This window comes from Grampus griseus (genome assembly GCF_964374135.1).
Source record: "Grampus griseus genome assembly, chromosome: 5".
NCBI classification, from domain to species: domain Eukaryota; kingdom Metazoa; phylum Chordata; class Mammalia; order Artiodactyla; family Delphinidae; genus Grampus; species Grampus griseus.
Window position 1 is genome coordinate 123,478,764 of NC_138998.1, and position 12,818 is coordinate 123,491,581.

The window sequence follows — 12,818 nt, forward strand, 5'->3', positions numbered from 1 at the left end:
GTTCAAACTATTCACTACCCAACATTATATAACTTTTATTCCAGAGCTCCTTTATATGGAAATATTGTACTTCCCATCCATTGACACCAGGCTTGGTCATATGGCTTACTCTAGCCAGTACTCTATGAAAGGAAGTGATAAGAAGTACCGTTGAAAAAATATTTTCAAAGCTATCACACAGTTTCACTATTACTCTTTAAATTATATTTTCTTCTCTTCGACAAGACTAATAAATGATAGAGGTTCAAATAGGGGCTGTATGAGAAATAAAGGAAAAAAGATAGAAAAAACATATAAACAACAAAAACATGCACAGCTGCCTTGCAATAGATAAGTGTGAGGTAGAAATAAATTTTCATTGTTTGAGCCATTGACATATTTTGAGGTGTTTGCTACCGAAGACTGACCTAGGCTATTGACTGATTCACTTTGCTTTCACTGGTCAACTGTGGGGTTTCATTATGATGTAGTCTGCGTGTGTGTTCTTGGGCCAATTTCTTTATATCCCGTGTCTCCTCTGTAAAATAGAATAAGGATGAGATCTATTTCATATGGTTGTTATCATAAACAAATGAATTCAAACATGTAAAACACTCTAAAGGTTACCTGGAAAATAATGAATGCTTTCTAGAAGTTTCTGCCAACACCACCACCATTGCTACTGTACTATTACTAGTCCTACCCCTACTTCACAGACAGCAGTTCAATCCCAATTTCCCATTTCTACCATTTACTAGATTTATGATCTGGCATAATTTCTTTAAACAATTGAACCTCAGTTTTCCCACATAAATTATTTTATATACATTAGTGTCTTTTTTTAATATATTAGTGTCTTTAAAAAAATTATAAAGTGTCAATCAGTATATCAGACTTTTCTGGTGTCCAGGTGAGTTCACTTTCCAAATATTTTGATAAATCAGTGGCTTCATTTTAATATTTAATTCTACTCATCCATATCTAGCCATTTCTTTATTATTTTTTCCTTTCTTCTTAAAGTGATCATGGCCATCTGAATATTCTCAAATCTTTCCATTTATCTTTTTGGATATCTTAACACTGTACTTTCATAAATTTTCATGTATTCTTCACTCTAAACACAACTCCAGATAAATCATTTTAAGTATCAACATTTCTGCTGTAAAGAATATTCTACAAAGTTGTGTGCTAAGTTGGCAGATACTTAAATGCATCTGAAGTGGATGTAAGTTATGGAGCCTCAAGGAAAACTCTTTTTAGAAGCTATTCTTCCTACTGTCATGTTCTCAGGGGTGGAGAATAATGTTCTTTCTCATTTTCTTACCAGGAACAATTAAACAAAAAGACAGCCTTTATTTTTTTTAAAAAAACCTATAAATTTTGTTTCCTTAATTTTTCTGTGTCTTTGCATTCTTTCCACACAAAGCATCTTTTACCATCTGGCCGTGACATTGATTTTCATTGTAACCCATTTTTCTGAATGCAATAAACATATTACATATGTGTTAAGTTACCAAAAACAAAGCAAAATTAAACCAAACTAAACCATGTTTTTCAAAAAGACAACATTCATAACAGAAAGAAAGTAAAGAAGAAAGTTCGATTTTAAGTTAGCTTTTCTGCTAGGTTTTAAGATGTAAAATATTTTTCCATTGTTCTCTGATCTTCTAGCCTCCTTGACTTCAATTTCTCTTCAAATTCAGTCTACCCTCTTACAATGTCAACGTTATCTTCATAAGTAAGTAGATTTGATTATTTTACTTTAGAGTTCAATCTCCATAGACTCTCTAACATTAATTGGCTAAGGCTAAAATTTCACATTTTCATGAAATCTTTTATGAATTACGTTTTTCATTTGGTTCCTGTGATGCCACCTACTTCTCTGTTTATTCTCTAGCTCTTTCTCAGCCTCATTCCCTTGAGTCTATAAATATGGAATGTGTATTCTCCACCATTCTGATCCCTCTATCAACACTTTTCCTTTTATACCTATTCCCATAGAGAGCTCAACTGATGCCAAACTGCTATTGATTAATACCCACGGATATCACCTAGAACCTTAAACACTTGCCCAAATGCCCCCTGTGTGTTTTTAATGCTCCAGTCAGCATCTCCTCATGAGGGCTCTAACAGTACCTCATATTAATCATATTTAAAAGAAAAATGGTTTCTCATGTACCCATCTCCTTCACCTATTACTTCACAAAAATATCATCTTCTCTTCATACCTTCCTTGTATCCATCATTGACTCCACCAATATCTTAACTCTTAGGTTTTATGATTATTATAGAATTGTAGAATTAAAAGAAATCTAATAGATCATCCAAGCCATTCCTCAGGATGTATAAATCTCCACTATAAATTTGACCTCTGGCCAAAGCATCTGTGAACTCAGCAATTGTAGGTTAAATTGTATGTTAATATATGTTTCTCAATATGAGGTTGATGGCTTTGTCCTGCAAAAGAGTTTAAAAACCAATGGTCTACACTCATACTTTCTTTTTTTCTTTTCCTCCATAAATTTTTTTGCTTATTTCCAAATTTTGTCAATTCAATCTCTTCAGTATCCCACAAATACAAACCTTCTTTTCTTTTGACACTGTTCCCAATTTGAGCCATACCCATGGACCTCCCCATGAATTACTGCTGCAGTTTCAGGTATAAGAGAAAGATATCCTGCCAGTGAACATTCAAGAAAACAACCTGAGGATCTGGAGACAAAGTAGCTCATAGAGTTTTCTTCCTTGTTGTAACAGTTTCCTTTTGCTTTTATAAAAAATTACCAATAACTGTATGTATTAGAACAAAACATGTTTATTATCTTACACTATTAGAGGCCAGAAATTCTAGAATCAATATGTTTTTCTTCCAGAGGATCTGGGAGAGAATCTATTTGCTTGCCTTTTCCAGCTTCTAGAGGCAGCCTACATTACTTGAGTCATAGACTCTTTCTCCATCTTCAGAGCCATCAGTGTAAATCTTCAAATATTTGTCTCCCTCTTTCTCTCCCTCTCTCTCACCTGCATATCAAAGTCAAGTTGGGGAGGTGTGCTGTGAACAAGTGCTGTGATCTGAACTAATGCAGAAGCTAGAGTCTGTGTTTAAGAGGACACCAGAGTTCACTACCAGTGTTTTTTATGGCTCCAACAGGAGTCTGGTTAAGGTCATTGTTCTGGTACATGTTGGAACATTTCCCATATTAATTCCTGGAACAGAAAGTTTTCTATCTCCCAGTCTCTTAAAGGAGTCTCTTATAGCCATATAAATAGATTTACTTTCATTTTTACCAAATCTTTCTTGATATCCTTATGTCTGATTGAGAATGTAGTATATGGTATCTTCTTCCAGTTCTGAATAGATTATAATTTCCTCTAGTGTTTTGGTTTTGTTTAGTTATTTGTTTTAATATTATTCTCCCCAGTTTCAACCTTTTTTCATATCTGTGAACAGTTATGAAAGCCAGACTCTTGGCAAAGCTTTGACAAATGAAATAGATTCTTAACATCTCTATTCCAAGCATTCCCCAGTCATTGCATCTTTTATGCCTCTGCATCTTTACACTTCTTTGATAAAGTGTTTAATGTCTTAAGCCATTAAGAATACTTGTTTCCTACAGCAAAACAAATAACATCTAAACTCCCCGTCATTGCACTGAGGATCCTCTGCAATCTGTCCTCAAAACTAACTTCAAGGACTTAACTTCCATATTTCTCTACTCAGAGCTTATCTCTTCTGAGGCAGGTAATAGAGCATTTTCACTTCTGCTAGTCATTTAGTTCATATTTTCAAAGGTGTCATTTGAAAACTATGTAAAATCAGTTATACAAGACAGGAGTCACGGCATACTGAAACATGGTCTCATCATTAGACATAATAATGTCTCTTAATGAAGTCTGATAGGCTGACCATAAAGAACTTAAAGTGTTTAGGTTAGTGGCTCAAATCTTGCTCAGACCATGGGACTCAGGAACATATATTTATAAGCTCTGTATGAAAACCTTTATCAGTAACTCATCCTTTCTGGGCAAGTCTTGGTCATCAGGTGAGAGGTCAATGCCATCATAACACAGTGACCTCAAAAATCCTTTCCTATTCTTAAAAAGGGATGAAAAATATAAGGCCAGACACTATCAAACTCTTAGAGGAAAACATAGACAGAACACTCTATGACATAAATCACAAGATCCTTTTTGACCCACCTCCTAGAGAAATGGAAATAAAAACAAAAATAAACAAATGGGACCTAATGAAACTTCAAAGCTTTTGCACAGCAAAGGAAACCATAAACAAGACCAAAAGACAACCCTCAGAATGGGACAAAATATTTTCAAATGAAGCAACTGACAAAGGATTAATCTCCAAAATTTACAAGCAGCTCATGCAGCTCAATATCAAAAAAAAAAAACAAACAACCCAATCCAAAAATGGGCAGAAGACCAAAATAGACATTTCTCCAAAGAATATATACAGATTGCCAATAAACACATGAAAGAATGCTCAACATCATTAATTATTAGAGAAATGCAAATCAAAACTACAATGAAATATCATCTCACAGAGGTCAGAATGGCCATCAACAAAACATCTACAAACAATCAATTCTGGAGAGGGTGGGGAGAAAAGGGAACCCTCTTGCACTGTTCGTGGGACTATAAATTGATACAGCCACTACAGAGAACAGTATGGAAGTTCCCTAGAAAACTAAAAATAGAACTACCATACAACCCAGCAATCCCACTACTGGGCATATACCCTGAGAAAACCATAATTCAAAAAGAGTCATGTACCACAGTGTTCATTGCAGCTCTATTTACAATAGAAAGGACATGGAAGCAACTTAAGTGTCCATCAACAGATGAATGGATAAAGAAGATGGGGCACACATGTACAATGGAATATTACTCAGCCATAAAAAGAAACAAAATTGAGTTATTTGTAGTAAGATGGATGGACCTAGAGTCTGTCATACAGAGTGAAATAAGTCAGAAAGAGAAAAATAAATAAAATAAAAATGAATAAATAAATTAAAATAAATTAAAATAAATTAATAAAAATAAATACCATATGCTAACACATATATATGGGTTATAGGGGCAAGACAGGAATAAAGATGCAGACCTATTAGAGAATGGACTTGAAGATATGGGGAGGGGGAAGGATAAGCTGGGACAAAGTGAGAGAGTGGCATGGACATATATACACTACCAAATATAAAATAGATAGCTAGTGGGAAACAGCCGCATAGCACAGGGAGATCATCTCGGTGCTTTGTAACCACCTAGAGGGGTGGGATAGGGAGGGTGGGAGGGAGGGAGACGCAAGAGGGAAGAGATATGGGGATATATGTATATGTATAACTGATTCACTTTGTTATAAAGCAGAAACTAACACCGTTGTAAAGCAATTATACTCCAATAAAGATGTTAAAAAACAAACAAACAAAAAATGGCATGAAATTGCTTGCCAGATACTATTTTACCTGTGGTCTAAATTCTTATATTTATATAATATTTTCCATCTTGTCACTCCTAAAAATAATCAAGCTTCCTGGAAATTTTCAATGTTTCGAAAAGTGAAGGAATGGTGGGACCTTCTATTCTATGTCTCTTGGACAAGAGCTGGTCTCCGAGATGGAATTCGTTGGCTGCTCTCTGTAATGGCTCCTAAATGCAATTGATCTACACATAAAAACATTGGGTTTATTTTTCCCTCACACCGTTCGCAGATCACAGTACAAATTGCAAACACGTTATTTATGTCCTTGTCTCTGCTCACTGGTATGACCAGAATTGAACCTGAGAGAAGGGTATAGATGTTTAGCTGCCCATGCTATTCATCAAAATGCCTGCCTGGAAAAAACAAACTCATTGCTGTGTGAAATAATGCTTCAGTTTTCAGACCTCCACTGAGACAAAATGTCTAGAGTTCACAAAATTCAGGAAATGTAAATTAACAATTTCTCCAGTACCTCGTGCTCAACAATAACAAGTACTCAGGGGAGTTCTAAGTGTCCTTGGAAAATAAATGGGAGGTTGGTGACTTCCACACAAAATCCACTGTGACTTAGGAAATGTCATGTAGTTAAAAATAGTATTCAGTGACTGGATTCAGGGCTACATTTATTCTAAACTAATTTAAAATACTTATTTAAATTTGGGGTAAATATGATAGCCTACACAGTAATTCAAAAAATCTAAACTCTCTTTTCTAATGTAACAAAAATCCTTTACAGAATCATTGACAAAATTAAGTGAAATTGAAATCTTCTTTAAGATTTTATAAGCAAACAAAGCAGGAAAGGAGGAAGGAGAAAAAAAAAAAGGAAAGAGGGACTTAAAGTAACATCTTAAATAACATGTTAATTGTTAAGTGGCTTATTTTATTAACTACATGGTCAACAATTAAGTCACAATTACATGGGACTTTTTTCTGTGTAATCCAAGTATTAAATGATATTTGTATTGACCATGGCCAAAGATAAGACGCTAAGATTATTCTTCCATTTCATTATTTCCCATGTGTCAGGTAAACTGAAACTAATCAGAGAGCTAAATACAAGGTTTTCAGTTCTAAGACCTAGACTTTGAAATTCATTGTAAATATATATATATATATATATATACAGATATATATATAGTCATTGAGCATATATATATATACGTATATATACATATATATGTATATATATGTATATATATATGTATATATATGTATATATATGTATATATACATATATATATATATATATATAGTCATTGAGCATTAAGAAGTAGTTTGTGCATTGGTATTGGTCTAAATAATTTTTCTAATAAATAAGATGCTTTCATGACCTATCTGAAGACAATATTTTGATGGCTTTCCCTAAACTGTAACATTGGGAAAGAAAAAGATACTACATTGATAAAACTTCTCTGTTGAAGAATTCCTGGCATTGCTGAATTGATAGGAATGTTATTTTAAATGTGAAATAAAATGCATTTGCTTATTTAAAAATGTCTTCAGAAAGCAAATATTTTCTTAAAAACATACATATGTAATCCATACTATTTTAAATACTTGTAAACTCTTTAAAGTTTCCCAAAAAGGAATTAGAAAGGGATATTTAATAATGAAGGTAAGTTTAAGTCTTTTTTATATCATTTATATCATTTACCAAACTTCTACAGGATAGTTAGGTTACTTCCAAGATGGACAGTTTACTACCTTCTTAACTGTGTAAATAATAAAACAAACAAAAAAATATTTATTAATCAGGTCAATGATAGTTTAATATTTTAAAAGCAAACTTTTAAATTTTTATGTTTTGTCAATATGTAGTTCACAATCTGTATTTTATGTGTGATATTTTAAATCCAAAATCCATTTTATGATATTTATTAATTTGTATCTTGTATATAAATAAAATAAATGTGTATTAGTGAAATAGTTTAGGAATTTCAAAAATTTACTTATACCAAAACCACACAACTTATTATATGCAACACATGGCCATTAACATTACAGTTTTTGGCCTTTTTATAAGGTAGCTTACATAAAAAGAAAGTTGCTTATTACTTGTCTGTCCTAATCTATGAAGTGTTGTAATCAACAGACCCCATCCCATAGGTTTTCACTGTGTATTTAAAGCATACTTGATACCTCCCTTCATGAAAGGTGAACAAACCTGAAATTCCCACCTAGAAAAAAAATGTTAACTCAGAATTATCAAATCCTGAAGTTTAGGCAGATGGACACCAGAAATGGATTATGGGCAACTCTTAAATCATTCACCTAACTACATAGTATAGGAAGTTACAGTGTTGGCCGAAAGAAGACACAGGTTTCTCACTAAATTTTGTTTCAAAGGGTTTCAAAATTCTGTGACAGATTTTTGATCATGTTTTTATTAAAAAGTATTGATTTTAAAGACTAATAACTTAAAGCCACCACACACACACACACACATAAACACACAAATGATCGACAAAATATTCCTCTTTCCTTCTGAAGGTTTTTCAATGTATTGTTATTATTTCATTAACTAGTCATTTACTATTCAACTTAAATCGCCAGTTGATACAGACAGTTCTGAGATGGGTCTTCTACCTGCCACCCTAATCTTCTAGATTAGGGTGGCAGGTATTACGGATAGTATTCATCCTGAGCTTTCTGGGCAGACACGGTGACCTTGCCAGCTCCAGCAGCCTCCTTTTCCACTATTTTGATGACACCCACAGCAACTGCCCATCTCATGTCATGAACAGCAAAACGATCCAGAGGAGGATTATCAGAGAAGCTCTCAACACACATGGGCTTGCCAGGAACTATTTCTATGGTGGCAGCATCACCAGGTCTCAAAAATTGGGGGCCATCTTCCAGTTTCTCTCCAAATAGCAATCAATCTTTTCCTTCAGCTCAGCAAACCTGCAAGTAGTGTGAGCTGTGTGACATCCTGCACAGGTCCATAGCCAGCATTGATTTGCCCTGGGTGGTTCAGGATAATCACCTGAGGCTTGAAGTCAGCTGCTTCCATTGCTGTGTCACCGTTGCTGTCACCAGCCATATTTCCAGAATGAATATATTTGAGAGACACATTCTTGACATTGAAGCCCATATGGAAGAGCTTCACTCAAAACTTCATGGTGCATTTTAACAAACTTGACTTCAGTTGTAACATTGACTGGAGCATAGGTGACCACCATGCCTGGTTTGAGAACACCAGTCTCCACCTGTCCCACAGGGATAATACCAACATGAACAATTTTGTAGATGTCCTAGAGGACAGCCAAAGGGCTGATCAGTTAGATGAGTTGGTAGCAAAATGCAACCCAGAGCTTCAAGCAGCATGGTTCCATGGGCATTGCCATCTTTATGGGTTAATTTCGATCCCTTAAACCACGACAGTTTAGCATTTGGCTCCAGCACGCTGTCATCGTTTCAACCCAAAATTAACACAAATGCTACTATGTTAGGGTTGAGCCAATTTTTTAATGTAGGTGCTGAGATTTTTTTTTTTTTTTTTTTGCTGTACACGGGCCTCTCACTGTTGTGGCCTCTCCCGTTGTGGATCACAGGCTCCAGACGCGCAGGCTCAGAGGCCATGGCTCACGGGCCCAGCTGCTCTGCGGCATGTGGGATCTTCCCGGACCGGGGCACGAACCCATCTCCCCTGCATCGGCAGGCTGACTCTCAACCACTGCACCACCAGGGAAGCCCCGCTGACTTTTTAACAATATCCTTGTACAACTTCTGGCTGAAAGAATCTATTTTGTTAATATCAACATTTAGTTGTTTCATACCCAATGTGTAGGTCAGAAGGGCATGCTTCCAGGTCTGCTTGTTCTTGGATAAACCTGTTTCAAATTCACTAATACCAGCAGCAACAATCAAAACAGTACAATCAGCCTGTGATGTGCCTGTGATCATGTTTTTGATTAAGTCTCTGTGTCCTGGGGCATCAGTGAAGTTCAAATAATACTTTTAGGTCTCAAATTCCCACAGGGAGATATCAATGGTGATATGACATTCATGTTCAGCCTTCAGTTTATCCAAGATGCAGGTATCCTTGAAGGAGCCATTTCCCATCTCAGCAGCATCCTTCTCAAACTTATTGATGGTTCTTTTGTTGATCCACCACATTTGTAGATCCGATGTCCAGCAGTGGTCTACTTGCCCCAATGTAAGTGTCCAACTATAATGATGTTGATATGAATTTTTTTCTTTCCCATTTTAGCTTAGATTTAGTGGTGATTTCACAACACCTGTCTGGTGATAAAATTGTTGTAAAAAAGCTGTGAAGGAAATCTTTACAATCTTGGATTCCACCCACAGTCTTCAAATGATATATGTAACACATGATTTTACACATAAACATGAAATTAGCTTTTACCTTGTCTGTGGCTGTTCAGTCTTATTACCTGAGAAGTCTGGAATCATGGTATTAAACTTGATCAAGAATATACTAAATAGTAGGACAACTTATCTGACAAATTATCCCCACAGAGGTCACCCTGTACTAGCTTACCTACATTGTTATTAAAAAAGCATAGGTGTTATTTTTGTTTGTTTGTTTTTGTTTGTTTTTAGTTTATATAGCCTGGCTTTAGCTGCAAACTTAGTATCTCACACATATTTTGATGGTACATTTTAGTACTCTGCATTGCCTTTATGCAGTCCTTTATGAGTCCTTTCCATATCCAGTCGTGTGTAACAGCTGCAGTTGATGATATGGGAAAGATAAATGAAATTGTCCTTTGATGCAAATTTGGCTCCTAGGCCATCCCTGGTTTGAGGTCACACAAGTCTATAAGAAGAGAATGTATGAATGAAACTAGTAGATCTAACAATAGCTAAGTTGGCTTTTTAAAAGGTGAAATTGATCAAGAATTCTGTATTTTGGATTGCTTGGGCTGTTTTAGTGAAAATAAAAGGAAGTTTTAAAAAAATCAATGGCTGCCAGAGATTCTCTTAAAAACGAAGAGACATGATTCCAAAGGGGAGTCAGGAAGACACACCACCCTTTGATACTAAGTAGAATTCTTCTTAGGCTTTAAAAATATTAAACATGCTAGTATATTTGTATTCATTGTGTGATGGTAACAAAGTATCCCCTAAATTTAGATCTTCAGCTCATTGTTATTCATGCTCTGATAAAAGCAACTCTAACTGTCTGGGCTCTTGCTGACCCTCCTGTTGATGAGGGGTAGGATAATTTGAGGGAGGCTGTTAGCTCAGGTAAACCAAATGCGATTAAATTATGAGAAATATTTTAAATTATTTTGGAAAGAGAAAGCAAAACGAAAACACTGAATAACTTTAGTACAATTAAACCAGTGGGAGGGTTTGTATAGTTTACTTAAAATGAAATAAAGTTGGAGATAGATGAAGTAGTTATAAAAATTTTAATAGATTATAGTAAATACTAGGTGGTCTGGCTGGTCTATCAACTCCTTGGACTATGAAAATAACAGAAGAGAACATATTCACTTAATTTTTCCTAGCTTAAATGAATTTTTAAAATGTAATAATGACACAAATGTGAAAACTTTGGTCTCTTCAGGATAAGTGCTGATTAAAACGGTGTGAAAAAAAGAGAGAATTATGATTCTGAGAGATGGGCTGGTCAAAGTCTCTTGAGGAGCTAGGAGTAGAAGGGGCTGGAGAACCTTTTTATTGATATGGGTTAAATGGCCTGAGGGAGATAACTATCAGATACTAGTGCACAATGTCCTCTTATACCCAAGTTTGCTAATGAAGTTGCTAATTAAAGGTTAAAGGATGACCAACAAGGACCTAGTGTATAGCACAGGGAACTCTGCTTCATATCATGTAACAACCTAAATGGGAAATGAATTTGAAAAAGTATAAATACATGTATATATATATATATATATATATATATATATATATATATATATATAACTGAATCACTTTGCTGTACACCTGCAACTAGCATAGCATTGTTAATCAACTATACTCTAATATAAAATAAAAAGTTTAAAAAAAAGAAGATAGGGGAGATAGAGGCTGTTAAAAGGATTAAAGTAGAAAAAACACGTGAAAGTCTTGTGTAACTATTATGACAATCTTGCCTAGTATATTCAATTATTGTTTCCTTTTAATGTGGTAATTTTGTTTGCAATTAAACATGTTTAGTAAACACTAAATTCTTAAAAAATAAAATAAATAAAATAAAATAAAAGTTAAAGGATGATGAGTTTATGTTAGGGGATATGTTGATGCAATTCTGGAAGCTTATATACAAAAATATGACTCAAAGTAGAAATTTATAAATGGAAGTACTGTATACTAATGCATTCTCTACCAGAAAGTATTATAGGAATGGATGTGATGTCTGAACGGGGAATATTTTCCCCACTCCTAAAACATTGAGAAAAAGAAAGCCCTGAGAATCTGCTCTTCACTTGTTTTAATGTGGTGTCCTTGATGGAAAGCTTTAAAATTATCTAAACCCACTCAAGTGGCTAATTTAAAACATTATAGGATGTTTGGGTATCATCAAGAAAATTTGGCTTTATTTAAGGATGTTTCAGTTTCACCTGTATTAGTACCCCAAAAGTCTTGTTTAATATTCCAGTGTTATATGTGAGGAAAGCTGATGAATCCTGAAGTTTAATCATAGGCTAAAAGGGATTAAATAAAGTGTTGCCTTAATAGTATTCTATATCCAATATGGTCTTAACAGTTCAAACTGTGCAACGTGCTAAAAGAAATCCATATTCTGTGAACAATTTGGCTATTTTTCCCAGTTCCTTTTTCAAGAGGAAGCCAAAGTAATTTGTATACATATGGAGTGGAACCCAAAACATACTTACTGTACATTCACACAGATATATAGAGATCCTGCTGATTATTGGCAAAACCTGCTCTGAAGAGACTTAGATTTGACTAAGTGAAAAAAAAATACCAAAAATTCAACATATCAATGATATGGTGTTGACAACTCAATCTGAAGATCAAATGGACTGAACTAAATGCTGGTTAATCTTATGATCAGAGGGTCGTAGATTAACACAGCTAAACTACAGAGACAGGAAATAAATGATAAGATTCTTAAAAATTACCTGGACCAGAGACACTAAAGATGTACCTTAAACAACCAAAAATAAGTTATTTTCTTTGCCAGCTCAAAGATGAAAGTAAAGCATGAAGATTGATTGAGTTGTTGGTTTCTGGAAAAATCACATATCACATCTGAGAATTTTATTAGTCCCTTTTTAGAGAAGTACTAGGGAAATAGATGATTTTTTTTTTTTTCCGGTATGCAGGCCCCTCACTGTTGCGGCCTCTCACGTTGCGGAGAACAGGCTCCAGATGCGCAGGCCAGCCCTGCATTCCA

At 34.7% G+C, this 12,818-nt stretch overlaps 1 pseudogene across 1 annotated transcript; it reads right to left on the reverse strand.

Annotated features, from left to right (window-relative positions):
• Positions 1–8,101: 8,101 nt before the first annotated feature.
• On the reverse strand, positions 8,102–9,687 carry LOC309823198 (elongation factor 1-alpha 1-like; annotated as a pseudogene). Its single transcript has 2 exons — positions 9,183–9,687; positions 8,102–8,885 (listed from the first exon to the last, which is right to left on the reverse strand). The product of its transcript is annotated as an elongation factor 1-alpha 1-like (transcript).
• Between the last annotated feature and the right edge of the window lie 3,131 nt (positions 9,688–12,818).